The following is a 15,499-nucleotide window of genomic DNA, read 5'->3' on the forward strand; positions in this document are numbered from 1 at the left end:
CATAGCAAGCGAAATGCTTGAATCCAGACTATTCCATTAGCGATATACTGTCACATTCTGTTCTCCCAAGTTAAAATATTATGCTGTTTCATTCTCATCCCTTTTGTGGCACCCCGTTTGTGATTACGTAATATTTAATTAAATATTGTGAAATGTGAATACATAAAAGGGAGTTTCAGTGAAAACTAAGATAAATGTTTCGGGAAAACACTGCAATCTATGGGGAGGTAAATCTCTAAAAATGAGAAAAGAGAAATAATTATAAAAGTGAAAATCAATTAGGATTCCATACAAATTGCATATGTGGGTGCTTAAATTCTTTTCCTACTTTATGGAACCTGGAATTAAAAATAGTTGATAAGTATTCTAGATTATTTAAGAAAGAAAGATGATACAAATCCCCAGGTAGTGGACCCACACTCAATTAAAAAGCTGGGCTTTACTTCAAAAGATTTTAAATGAATGTGTAATATTTGCTTTAAGTTAAAAACAAAATATTTATAGAATGTGAATATCAATCTGTAGTTCTCTATATTTAAAAAAAATACATTATCCCCATTTTGTTATTATTAGTGTTTTTTGGGTTGGTTTTGTTTTTGTTTTTTTGCTTTTTAGGGCTGCTCTTGCGACATATGGAAGTTCCCAGGCTAGGGGTTGAACTGGAGCTGCAGCTGCCAGCCTACACCACAGCCACAGCAACATGGGATCCAAGCCCTATTTGAGACCTACACTGCAGCTGCAGCAACGCCGGATCCTTAACCACTGAGCGAGGCCAGAGATTTAACTCACATCTTTAGGGACACTCGATCAGGCTCTTAACCACTAAGCCCCAATGGGAACTCCCTTGTAACTCTCTACTTTAACTAGTATTTTCAATTCATCAATCAACTGTTGGTTCTTCTCAAATCCCACAGGTAATGCGCAAGCAAGGCTGGGCTGGGGGTTACCCTCCCATGAGAAATCCATGGCTTATACCCAGATTTATGCTCATATACTTACAATTTATAACCTATCCACCTATTTACAAGGCCCTGACTAAGCATGCAAGGAGGAATGTATCAATTTGCCAACCACCTAGCAAGTGCACTTTCACTTGCTTGGTAATAAATAATCCAAGTATGAGTTTCTGCCATTTTCTTTGGGAGTAGTTACCAAGCAAGCCTCTTCATCTCCTTGAGTAAAATTTCTCCACTGAATGTTTACAATCTTGGGTTTTCTTGTGTCCCATTTTCCTTGTTTCTCCCTCATGGTACTTGAACCACCTTACTCTTTGGCCTGTGCCATTTTGCTGAGTAGCTGGTTCACCTTACGGGTTGTTTGATCCTACTCAAATCAACAGAGGAAAAAAAATACAACACAAGCACTGGGTTTGTGACTCTCCTCTCGTCACTATAAAATATAAAAGCAGTTGCTTCAAAGAGACTGTCCTGAATCATAAATCACCATGAAAGGTTTTGGTATACGAAAATTAAAAAGTCAAGAAGTCAAAGAGAGAAAAACAAATACCATATGATATCACTTATATCTGGAATCTAGTATATGGCACAAAGGAAACTTTCCACAGAAAAGAAAATCGTGGACTTGGAGAAAAGACTTGTGGTTGCCAAGGGGGAAGGGGAGGGCGTGGGAGGGACTGGGAGCTTGGGGTAAACAGATGCAAAATGTTGCCTTTGGGATGGATTATCAATGGGATCCTGCTGTGTAGCACTGGGAACTCTGTCTAGTCAATTATGATGGAACACGTAATGTGAGAAAAAAGAATGTATACATGTATGTGTAACTGGGTCACCATGCTGTACAGTAGAAAATATATATAAAGAAATAAAAATTTGAAAAATAAAACAAAATGAAAAAAGTCATTGCAATGGCTGTGACTGTGGCATAGGCTGGCAGGTGTAGCTCTGATTCAACCCCTGGCCTGGGAACCTCCATATGCCATGGGTACGGCCCTAAAAAGCAGGAAAAAAAAAAAAAAAAAAACAATGAGAGAGAGAGAACACCTTTGTTGTCAGGGCAAACACAGTACTGTATCTCCATCATAATAGTATATAAAAAGAGGTTAAATAATTAAGAAATAAAATTTTCATAGAAACAATGAGATTTCAGTGTGTGTGTATGTGTATGCACAGAAACTAATCCAACAGAATTAACACATCAATAGTTGGCTAAATCTGATGTCCTAATGGAATAGTTACAGAGAGTTCTTTTAGACAGGCCATCTATCTTCGCAACAGATTTCAGATTAAAATTCTGCAATGAGGCAGTCAATTGTCTCAAAACTCCAAAAACAAATTAATGCCAAATGACTTCACTGCACTTCAATTCCCAAAGAGGACACCCTTATGGCTACATACCTTGTCTTTCTAAAAATCACACTAGATCTCCAGGATAGGAACATTCCTGCAGTTAGTGCAAACTACGCTCCAATTCATCTTGCCCTCCCTCTTTCATTCCTTCCTCTTCCTGAAAGGAGAAGTCAGGGGAAGCAAGGAAAGAGGGACCAACACAATACATTTCTACTGCTCAGGAAACAAAGCCACTATGACCTGTCTCCTGTCCACAAGCAAAGACTAGCCTTCCAAAGCAAAAAGTGGGCAGTCAGTACGAAACGGAATACTTCAGAATCCCTCTTGAGAGCTAAGAGGTAACCACGAAAAAACATTTATAATCCATCCATCCATCCTCATTTTTGCTTAACCGGTTCCCCAAGAGGCAAAGGGAGGTAGGAGAGCAAAAAGAAAAAACTAAGGTGTACATACAGACACACTGCCACGGCATCGAGTGACAGGTTTATTTCTACTGCATGTCTCTGTAGAAAATGTACGAAAATAGAGAGGAAAATGCTACAGAATAAAAACCACCCACAATCTGATCATACAGAAGGAACTACTAATATTTGGGATTATTTTCTTCTGTTCATGTTCTATGTTTCTCTCCCTAGGAAAATACCTACCTGACTGTACTGCCTACTTTCATCTCAAAAAAAAAAAAAAAACAAAAACAAGGAGTTCCCGTCGTGGCTCAGTGGTTAACGAATCCAACTAGGAACTGCGAGGTTGTGGGTTCGGTCCCTGCCCTTGCTCAGTGGATTAACAATCTGGCGTTGCCATGGCTGTGGTGTAGGTTGCATACGCGGTTCGGACCCGCGTTGCTGTGGCTCTGGCGTAGGCCGGGGGCTACAGCTCCGATTTGACCCCTAGCCTGGAAACCTCCATAAGCCACGGGAGCGGCCCTAGAAATGGCAAAAAGACAAACAAAACAACAACAACAACAAAAAACAACCCCTCTTGATTGACATCTATTTCTTTTTTTATATGATTTTTATTTTTTCCATTATAGTGGTTTTACAGTGTTCCATCAATTTCTACTGTACAGCAAAGTGACCCAGTCATACATATATGTGTGTGTGTATATATATATATATTCTTTTTCTCACATTATCCTCCATCATAAGTGACTACATATAGTTCCCTGGGCTATACAGCAGGATCTCATTGCCTATCCGACATCGGTTTCTTTATGAGGGACAACAATCTCAAGTTCAAGACTGTTTCTGCAGTCATCTTCGCTGACACTTTCAGGGGCACCCGGCATCAAAAAATGAACCTTATGGAGTATCATAAAAGAAGTATAACTGCATGTGTGGATAAATTTTTTAAATATATAATGTGTGCAATTTTGTTTTTAAACTCTAACTCATGTTACTCTTAAATCGTTAAGATTTAAAAATCTACAGAGGTTTGACTATTTTCTAGAAAAATATAAATTATCAAAAATCATCATCTGAAGAGACCCAAAGCCAGAGACTGGAAAAAACAACTATCTGTATGTCCTCAGAGTCATTTAGGATGAGATCATTTTTAGATGTTAAAAGCCTAAAATAACACATAATCCTTAAAGAAAGTTTATCAGCTCATTCTATAGACTGACATAATCCTGATGATAAAACTTAAGAATTACCTCCCCTAACACAAATACTAGACCAATTCTGCTTTGCAGATACATTTTTCTTAAAACAAAACAAAACAAAAAAAACCAAAAAAAACCCAACAATCAGCAAGTTGAATGTAGATATTAACTGAATTGGTTGAAAAAATAAGATATTTGCAGATAATTTACCCAGAATTTCCAAATTATTCTCAATGGGTATCCCTTTCCAATTGTTTAGAAAGTATAACCCCCAAATGCTAAGATGATGAAGAAATAAAGATACAGTCTTCCAAATCTGCTAGATGAATTATCTTGCTTTTTTTAACATTATCTGACTTCAGGATCGAAGCCTGCACACACACTCCAAATGAAAGACAACACTCACAAAGGATTTATTTCCTGCCCCAAAAGAAGACTGAACAAGGGAATTCCATACTAATGCATTATCTACGGTGCCACGATGAGGTCACTCTCATCATCAATTATGATCAGGCCCTTTTTCCATCGTGTTCAGCCTCGACATCTGTGTCATCAACACTGATCCTTTACCATCCAGTATATCACAGGACTGCCATCTGATATTGCAAAATGTTCTTTTTCTTTTAAGCAACGAATATAACATCTAAAAATGCACTTGGGGGAGTTCCCGTCATGGTACAGTAGAAATGAATCCCACTAGGAACCATGGGGTGGTGGGTTCGATCCCTGGCCTCGCTCAGTGGGTTAAGTATCTGGCGTTGCTGTGGCTGTGGTGTGGGCTGGCGGCTGTAGCTCCGATTGGACCCCTAGCCTGGGAACCTCCATAGGCCACAGGCGAAGCCCTAAAAAGCAAAAAAAAAAAAAAAAAAAAAAAAAAAAAAGAACAAGAATAAGGATTACATTTTCATACTAGACTAGACCTTCCCTTGTGAGGAGAGTAATATGATTACTCCAGGAAAGATTTTTTTTTTTTTTTTTTTACCCGAGTTGCGGTCTGAAAGGAAGTAATGGGGGAGAGGGGTTTCAGCCTGTCCTCCTCTAACAGTACTCATCACCTGTAGTCCTGAGGCTGTAAGAGCTGAAGCGCCAAATGTTCTTTTATATAATGGGGAGGAAAAGTTGTGTTCATAGATAATCTGCATCTGGTGGTACATCTGTATTATTTCTTCATTTGTTTGTAGGCATGATGTCTAGCAAACGAATAACCTAGCCCTTGGGCTCCTGTGACATGCAATGCCAGATCCGAGCCATATCTGTGACCTACACCACAGCTCACAGCAACACTGGATCCTTAACCCACTGAGTGAGGCCAGGGATCAAACCCACAACCTCATGGTTCCTAGTCAGATTCTGTTTCTTCTGCTCCAAGAATGGGAACTCCAATCCTTATATACGCCCTCAAGAAATATTTGAAAAATTGATCAGATTAGCTATATATGCTCACATAGAAGAAAATCAGCAAAAACCCAGGTATGACTTTTCAGCATAGAGAACCATTCAAGTAACTCTAATAGCCTTCTCCATGCACTACTGCCTTGAGAGAAGCTTCTTGGCTCTAACTAAGCCCAAGTTAAGAAAATGACTCAAGGCATTATTTGCTCATTCTTTACAAGCATCTGTCTACTTAAAATAGAGTGAACACTACCAAAACTAGCACAAGACATATTCCTATTATAGCTTGTTTCCATCTTTTCTTTCTTTTTTTTTTTTTTTTTTTTTTTGCTTTTTAGGGGCACAGCTGCAGCATACAGAAGTTCCCAGACTGGAGGTCGAATTGGAGCTACAGCTGCCAGCCTATACCACAGCCACAACAATGCTAGATCTGAGCCGTGTCTGTGACTTACAGCACAACTCACGGCAATGCCGGATCCTTAACCCACTGAACAAGGCCAGAAATCTAACCCGCATCCTCATGGATACTAGTAACATTCTTAATCCACTGAGCCACAATGGGAACTCCTCATTTTCTAGCTTTTAAACTTCCACTACCTATTTACATGATCTTACTAAAATGCAACATCTGCACACTTTTAAAAGGAAAAGCTTAAACTATTACTTAAATTACACTTCTAATCCTATTAAAATCAATGTGAATATATGGGCTAGAGAATTGTTCTTTCACAATCAATATGAACAATAAAAATGTTCTATATTCCTAAGTAGTTACGCCTTAAATATATAAAAATAGTAGTTTCCAAATTTATTTAGGTGACAGGGTACCAGAAATACTTATGAAACATTTACATATGTTAATTTCTTTTAAACAATATATAAGTTTGTGTATTTGGAGCTAGATTAATTAACAGTAAATTATTTAATAACAGTTTAGAAGGAAAAATTAAAGTTCAGTTACTTTTCTGTAACGTGGAAAATAATTATTACCTCCATCTAATTTTACACTATGTTACAAAGAAACTCATTTTTCTTAGAGCTCATTTCTCACCCACCAGGATGGCTATAATCAAAAAGACAGGTAATAAGTGTTGGTGAGGTAGAAAAATTTGACTCTTCATACCCTGCTGGTGAGTATGCTAAGATGTAGACCCTTTGGAAAACAGTCTAGCAGTTTCTCAAACGGTTAAACAGAGAGTTACATATCACTCAGCAATTCTGCTGCTAAGTACATACCCAAGAGAACAGGAAACATATTCACATTAAAAACTTGTATACAATGTTCATAACAGCATTATTCAAAACAGTCAAGAAGTGGGAATAGCTCAAATATCCATCAACTGATGAATGGATAAACACAACTGGTATATTTATACAATGAAATATTATTCCACTATAAAAAAGAATGTATGAAACTGGAAAACATGCTAAATGAAAGAAGCCCAGACACAGAAGGCCACGTATTGTATAAATCCATGTGAAATCTCCCAAACAGGCAAATCCAGAGACAGAAAGTAGATCAGTGATTGCCAGGGGCTGGGCAGAAAAGAAAAGGAAATGACTGCTAACAAACATGAATTTCAAATCTTTTCGGGTGATAAAAATGTTCTGTAATGATAGATTGGTGATAGCTGGACAATTTTGTAAATACACTAAAAGTCCCTGAATTATACATTATAAAACAGTATTTTGTTTTCTTTTTATGGCCTCATCTGTGGCATACGGAAGTTCCCAGGTCAGCAGTCGAACTGGAGGTGCAGCCACCGGCCTACACCACAGCCACAGCAACACAGGATATAAACTGCATCAGCAACCTACACTGTAGCTTGTGGCAACACCAGATCCTTAACCCACTGAGCAAGGCCAGGGATTAAGTCCATGTCCTCACAGAGACAATGTTAGGTCCTTAACCTGCTAAACCCCAACAGGAACTCCAATAAATTTCACTCTATACGAACTACATCTCAATTCAAAAAAAATAATAAATTAACACAAAATACATAGGTAGTGAAGGTTAGTGAGGTATTGAAGCATATTTTAAATATTTCATCTGTCATGAAATCTTATCCATCTATACATCTATTAAGAACCTTGTTTTTATGAGGTAAACAGTTTAGTTAAAAATGTCACAACTGTCGATAACTTTTACCATGTTTCAATGTATCAATCAAAACTTTTAAATTTTTTTAAAAAGACTCTTAAAAGTTGCAAATTAAAACAAAACCAGGACTGCTTAGTCAGTAACTGCTCATTTTTATGCTATACCACAATGAATGCCTCAAACCTAGTATTTACGCTCTTATTATGTCTTAATCCTATTAATTCCCTTCCAGAAAAAAAAAAAAAAGACCATTCTACAGGAACTCAGAACGAATGCATTTAATAGCTTCAAATTCAAATTAATATTACTGGAGGGCTGTATGAATTCTTATTACAGTAAAATAATAATGTGTGAATTATTAATATACTAAAATAATCTCATTAGTCCTACTACACAGAGCAATTCATTTTAATTTTTGAAAAGTATACTTCATTGCCAAGACAAGAACCTGCCTAGGTCTGCTTCACTGACTAAGTCAATGACTATTTGCATAGCAATTGTTATATGTCCACAGTATTATAAGGAATACAAAGACACTAGTCCCCATACTTAAGGAATCTACAATATCATACAAGATGGAAGTGAGGAGGTAATAAAATGTGGAGATAGGTTATAAATATTAAGGATCTTAGAGTTTAACCCACAGCTAATGAGGAAACCATTACATTTTCTAAGTCATCTACTGAATTAGACTAGGAGAAACAGGCCACAGGGAAATCAGCTGGGAGACTAACATGACAGTCTAGATAAGGATGATGAAGAATATAAATTAAAGTAATGGCAGGGGAAGGAGAGAGAAAGACTCTCAAGTCTGGAGCTCCTGTCGTGGCTCAGCGGAAACGAATATGCCTAGTATCCATGAGGACGCAGGTTCGATCCCTGGCCTCACTCAGTGGGTTAAGGATCCAGTGGTGCTGTGAGCTGTGGTGTAGGTTGCAGACACAGCTCAGATCTGGTGTTGCCTGTGACTGAGGCATAGGCCAGTGGCTACAGCACCGATTTGACCCCCTAGCCTGGGAACCCTAAAAAAAAAAAAAAACAGGGAAAAAAAAGACTCTCAAGTCATATTTAAGAGGTAAAATCAACAGGACATGAGTGACTACATATAGAGGAAGCAATACCACCTAGAGGTGAAGGCTCGCACAGGCTTTGAAAACACACTCTTGGTTTAGAGGTTTGGCTCTGACTCATTTCGGCTGTGTATGTTGGGCAATGACTTCATCACATAGGTTTCCATTTCCTCTGTAGGTAAAACGGAGATACTCACGGTGCCTACACATCACACGGTTGTCATGAGGACTGAATTAGGAGGAAAAAAAAATCATGTGGAGCACTCAGCACAGCGCTGTTACATAGGATGACCAGGTCAACAGGGATCCCACTGACAATGACAGAAAACACAGGAAGAACTATAAATGGGCTAAGGGTGGAAATTAGCTTGGGGTGGACAGTCAGAATTTTAAAGTCCCAAGAAAGTGAATACAGTAAGCTTTGTGCAAGCAAGTTAAATATAACTAAAAATTTCTGGCTAGGAAATGCCTTGAATATCTTGCTACAGGATTTGAATTGAATAATAAAGCTACTGTCTCTTAAATACAGAGTTTGGAGCTCGTCTATTATTTCATGCCTTTACTTTCTAGATGAGGAAACTAAGACCCACAGAATGAAGGAACATCTCAAAACTCACACCACTCCATGGATGTATACAGTATGAGCTCACTCATGAGCGCTACTCGTATTCTTGATTTGCTTAACAAAACTGAGTCCTTCCATAAAACTTGCATCTATCTCCATCCTTCAGATAACGGAAAATTTGAAATGACTGGGATAAAAATTAAGATGATTTAATGAAATCTAGTGGTGATGATTATAATGGAAGTTTTCAACAAATATTGTTAAACCTCTTGCTTAAAAAAATAAACAATTATAGAAATTTATAAAAATCTCAAAGGCCTTCCATGTCCTAGGCCTGCCTCTATTACTGATGATATGATAGATATTAAGTATGAAAATTAGTCTTTTTTTTTTTGTCTTTTTGTCTTTTTGTCTTTTTGCCTTTTCTAGGGCCGCTTCCCACAGCATACGGAGGTTTCCAAGCTAGGGGGTCTAATCAGAGCTGTAGCCACTGGCCTATGCCAGAGCCACAGCAACGAAGGATCCGAGTCGCGTCTGTAATCTACACCACAGCTCACGGCAACACCAGATCCTTAACTCACTGAGTAAGGGCAGGGATCAAACCCGCAACCTCATGGTTCCTAGTTGGATTCATTAACCACTGCGCCACAATTAATATTTGTTTCCTTCATTTTTGAGAAAATTACAGAGACAATAACAGAAGAAGCTTCCTTTTTATAGTTCTAAGACCCCAGTTCAGAAAGATGCTATAGGAATTAATGAAATATCTATAAGGCCCCGTCATAAGTCTCTAAATGCCAATAATGACTATTACTATACCTCTCTTTCCTTTTCCTTTTTATAACTCATGTCTTTCACTTCATGTAGCCCTCCCTCTCTGTCCACTTGCTACCGCCAGATTGGTACTTAACCAAAAGAAAGCTTGTCAGTACTCAACAAGGCAGATGTTACATTATGCGCATAAAACATTTTCAACTGTAATCAAAAGCAGAGTAGGCAAGAATAAGACTGGTCAATGAGTGAAAATTTTAGCAGACATCATAACCAGAACAATGTTATATACCATGTGGGATGCCAAGGCTCTCAGAATCCTAGATTTCAGTTCTAAAATATTTAAATATAAAGAAAGTTGAATATTCTAATGAAAGAATCTCTCTTTCCTGATCCACAGTATTATAAGAACGTCTATCTTCATTTAGTTTTTAAATCAAAACAAGAGTGTCTTCAATTTATTGCAGACTACTAATACAGGAACATGAACACCAAATTTATTTTATTTGCTCTTTTAGGGCCACACCTAAGGCACATGGAAGTTCCCAGACTATGGGTGGAATCAGAGCCATAGCTACCAGCCTATGGCACAGCTACAGCAATGAGGGATCTGAGCCATGTCTCTACACCATAGCTCCCAGCAACACTGGATCCTTAATGCACTGAGCGAGGCCAGGGATCGAACCTGCATCCTCATGGATACTAGTCAGGTTGGTGAGCCACTGAACCGCAACAAGAACTCCCAAATCTTATCAATTTTTATGCAACCTAATTCAATCACACTCACACATTAATAAATGTTTAATTACACTTGTCATTTTCATTTTCAAATTATACTGGCCTTGACGTCTATAAAGTTTTAAGGTATTTCATCATTTCTGTAAGAAAATCCCAGGTGCGGTATGCAACATCTCTAAGTACTGAGGAAGAAAACTGCTGAACCAAAAGAAACTAATTACAAAGAGTTGATGTAGTATATAGAAATAATTTATAGGTATAAAACAGTTCAATCTTGGGTCCTAAAAGAGAAAACAGAATGGAAGATAATTTTAAGTACTAAAGAATGAACTTTTACTGATTACGTTTACTGAAAGAGTTTACCATCTACTCAAAGAGTAAAGATCCGTAGGATGAGAGAGCCCTGTCGCTTCTTACAGAATACATGATGATAAAGGTCAATAAGACTCTACTTTGTAGTTAAAATGGTCATACAAAGAGACTGGGGAAAGAAGCATTTTGATAGAAAAATTTTAAATAATTAATAGATTTGACCTTAAAAAATTCAAAAAGGAACTGGAAAAAAAAATTGGTTTCATAACAAATAAAAATGCTAATATAAACATATTTAGATTTACAGACACCAAACTGAATTTATTTTACTGAAAATGTATTTTTCCACTAAATTCAGGTGCTAAGACATGTAATGCTAACATTTGAGAATGAAGACTCTAATGGGTTAACCAATTTTTTTTTTTTTGGAAGTGACCTGGGTATGACTTACCCACAATAAAATCAACTTTTCAGCAACACAGATGGTAGACGAGACACTGCCAATGTTTTAAGCTTAGAAAATGCTTTTAATTTTTTTTTTTATTTCCCCATGCTGTGTTTACTGCTTTATATATGTCTCTGACTGCCAAAGAATTGTTAACTAATCGGCATGAGATTCATTTTGTTAGTACGCAGCTGGGTTCTTTAGTCATACAACATCTGCTTCTCAACATATCTTCTGTCTTTTCTTCATCTATTTCAAAACCTTTTGTAAAAGCTGTCACAGTAAAGCATATATGCCCCTCGATATCTGGAATCCAAACCTGATAATCATCGTTATGTTTTGGGGGTTTTTTTGTTTGTTTTGTTTTGTTAAGGGCCACACCTGTGGCATATGGAGGTTCCCAGGCTAGGGGTCTAATCAGAGCTGTAGCTGCCAGCCTATGCCACAGCCACACCGGATCCGAGCCACATCTGTGACCTACACCACAGCTCATGGAAACAGCAGATAGCTTAACCCACTGAACAAGGCCAGGGACCAAACCCGCATCCTCATGGATACCAGTCAGGTTCCTAACCTGCTGAGCTACAATGGGAACACCCATCGTTATGTTTAGTATTGTTCTAAATTATTGCGGCTTCTGAGTAACCGAAAACCATCCAGTCAATCTAAGTTCTAGATAATTTGGCATTAACACTGATTGGTAAAACAACATAGTTGAGCCAAAGAATGAAACTCAGTAAGAGTCATGCAATGATGATATTATTCTTTACATAAATATTTCTTAAGTTCTCTGAGTGAAGACTTGATGCAAAAATAACTAAAGCTTCAAAATATAAATGTTAAAAATTTTTAAAGTAAGATATACGCACAGGAAAGAACATTCTTCTTTCTGCAGCCAACACTCAGATTTTCTACATACTTTACTTTTTATTACAGAGGGAATAATTAACTAGGCTATGAATTATCTATGTCCCAAGCTTCTCCTGCTGCCTTTTCACTTTGGATGAGTGTTAGTCCAGCACGCCACCAAGCACAGAAAGGCGAAACTCAAGCACAAGCCATTCACCTCATGATGTATATCCTATTCCAAATCTTTGTTTTTAAATTCGTTGGAAGCTATAAAATATTTCCCTATTGGAATACTATATAATGGTACTGGGATCTCATTCCTGAAAGCCAAAATGTAACTGAACTAGAGAATAATAACAGTATCCAACCCTAACATTCTTCATACCACTGTTTTTATAACAAAATTCACTCCAGAATCCAAATGAGTATTTGAGTAGCATATCTTCCCAATCACTGGCAAAGCAGCAAGAGCTGTGCAATTTTTTCCCCTCTTTTCTCTCACAATCAGCCAAAAGTCAACAGAGCAAGCAGGTACAAAGAGGTCTAATAATTGTGAAAGATACCAATGACAGGTAGCTAGGTGTAGGAGGCACAAGTAGAGAAGATTCCAGTTTTCAATGAATCTGATGAGGGTGGCAGGGGAAATCCCTAACATGAGATACTAGGCAAGAAATAGTGGCTTTAAGAGTACCATGAATTTAGGGCAGTTAAAGCAAAAACAGAGTTTCTCTCAAAAAAAAGTGGCAGCCACCAAACTACCAGAGAGACCCCACTGATATTAGAGGGCTGCACGAGTGGCATATGGCAGTTCCCAGGCTAGGGGCTGAAGTGGACCTGCAGCTGCCGGCCTATACCACAGCCACAGCAACATGAGATCTGAGCCACGTCTGCGACCAACACCGCAGCTCACAGCAATGCCAAATCCTTAACCCACAGATCCTTAAGCCCTCATCCTTAGGGATACTAGCTGGGTTCATTATCGCTGAGCCACTGCACGAACTCCTGTAAACATTCTTAAGCCAACAAGATAAGAAAATAACTGAGAAACCAGCTTTGCAAAAAATGTTAGCACTTAAATGAGACAATATGGACACAGCTAATCTACTCTGAGCTTTTATTTGATATGGATTAAAATAATGCACAATGCTCACTTGTTAACTGCTCTGGATTCATGAAGTGATAATCATACCTTGTAACATTTTTCAGGGTTATGTTATCACTCAGCAGCAGCATCACCACAACCACAGTGAAAGACACCTCCTCTCTAATTTTATACGAGGAAGTGATGTTCTTACCCCTGGATGAAGAATGAGTGCTGGTTTCATCACAGCTGTTCCATTCTTCCCTTGCCCAGCCTCTCTCATACCTTGAATGATGGCAAGACTGTTTAGAAGAGCAGTTAAGCTGTTACTGGAATCTATGCCTTCTCACGTTCTCCAACTTTTGACATGACACCTGAAGCTATGAGACATGATATTGTGTGACTATGAAAAAGGCAGGAAACCTAAGTCACTGAAGATGATCTCCAGACTTTGCATTATGTGAAGCCATTGAAAAATCTTTTTTTTTTTTTTTTTTTGGTTTAAGTCTTTGCTAGTCAATCTTTCTTTTGCTCACAGCTATATATGCTTACCTGAAACAACTGCAACCTATAAGGTAAGTAGATCATATGCCCAGCACTGCATAAAATCATCTTCCTATGTTATTTCACTTAATTCTCACAGCAATCTTCTGAAGTAGGTAATGCTATTAGCCACATTTTACAAAAGAGAAAAATAGAGATTTATAGAGATTATGAAACTTTCCAACAGTTGGTTAAATGGCGAACTAGAGCTCAAACTGAGATGTGCCTGATGTCCAAGTCCATGTTTTTCACACTACTGCCCATCATCAATTATATTTATATGGCTCGGGAAGCAGCATGGCAAAATGAAATAACCAGAGACCGTGGCATCAAACCAGGCCTGGGTCAAATCCTGGCTCCACCACTTAATAACTGTGTCGCTGGGCAAATTAACATCAGTTTTGTGAACTATAAAATGCAGGTATGAACGAGTTCTTGCATAATCATTGTGGCAACTGAATTCATTCAATTCTGTGCAAAGCACGGAGAGAGGGAGAGGCAAGAGTCCATTTGTGTTCTCAGAGCTCACAGTCAAATAAGGTGACCAACAATATATGTAATGACCTTGGAAGCTCACAAAGGATGCTGTGGAAGTACAGATAGAAGGAAGTATCGTGAAGCGACTCCAGGAAATGATCTGTGAACATGCTGCAGAGAGTTTGCCAGGCGATGGGAAATGGAGTTTGTCAGGCCACGCAGAAGAACACTCCAAGCCTAGGGAACAGCATATGCGAAGGCATGGAGGGAGAAGAAAACAGGATATATTTCAGGAACTACAAGTAATTCAGAGCAGTTGGGGCTAATGATTAGGAAGTGACGAGAGAAGGGGCTGGAGAGTTAATAAGGAACAGACATAGAAGTTCTTAAACACGCACAAAAAAAGGATGACTGCCAGCAAAGGTGGAGGGGGGTACAATGGAGAAGCATTAAAAAAAAAAAAAAAGTTAGTATACAAATAGAAAAAATAAGCCTCTGAGCTTTTAAACTATTAACTGTAGTGCTCCAAACACAAGTAGAAAAAAGATTAATTCTATACATTTAGAGACTGAGTCACAATATATATAGTTTAATGCATTATTCAATACAAACTAAGGCAGTAGAGAAATATTCCTGCCAGCAGCAAGCACAGTTCAATAATAAATAACTGAATGAAAGTCAAATAATCCTTAAATCCTACCCTTTCTGTTTTCTTGGGGGGAAAAAAGAAAAAAGCCAAATTAATTATAAGACAACGAGATCGGCAAGAAAAAGAAAAGAGAAGAGCAAGGGTCTTCTCTTCTATCGTCTAAAAACCAAGATATTTAGTGTTGAATGATGGAAGTAGTTAATTAATTTAAAAGATAACATGCATTTACTCTAACTCCAACTTTACCGTTGTTATTAAACATTAATAGGTAAGGGCAAGTTTAATTCCAAGCCTAAGAGGGAAGGGGGAACAGAAAAGACTAACAAAGACATATTAAGGTTTACACAACACTAGTATTAAACCATAGTTATGTAAAAACTAGGCTAAGCCTGGGAGTGGGGAGGAAAATCAAAGAAATAAAATTCTGAGATTGTTCCTTTTAATTACCTCATTTTAAGAGCCTTAAAATATCTGATGCAATATTGATTTTATTCTTAGTTGACATCCTCTTTATTAATGTCAGGTTCAAGTAACTCTTCACATGCATACGCACCTTCATAAAAGTTGGAAGGTCTTATGGGGAGAGAAGGACCTATG

The 15,499-nt window shown here is 37.9% G+C and overlaps 1 protein-coding gene across 3 annotated transcripts in view; it reads right to left on the reverse strand.

Moving 5' to 3' along the window:
- MAGI3 (membrane associated guanylate kinase, WW and PDZ domain containing 3) overlaps positions 1 to 15,499 on the reverse strand; it is a 239,427-nt gene that overhangs the window by 168,335 nt on the left and 55,593 nt on the right. The window lies entirely within an intron of this gene.

This window comes from Sus scrofa, chromosome 4 (assembly GCF_000003025.6).
Source record: "Sus scrofa isolate TJ Tabasco breed Duroc chromosome 4, Sscrofa11.1, whole genome shotgun sequence".
In the NCBI taxonomy this organism is placed as follows: domain Eukaryota; kingdom Metazoa; phylum Chordata; class Mammalia; order Artiodactyla; family Suidae; genus Sus; species Sus scrofa.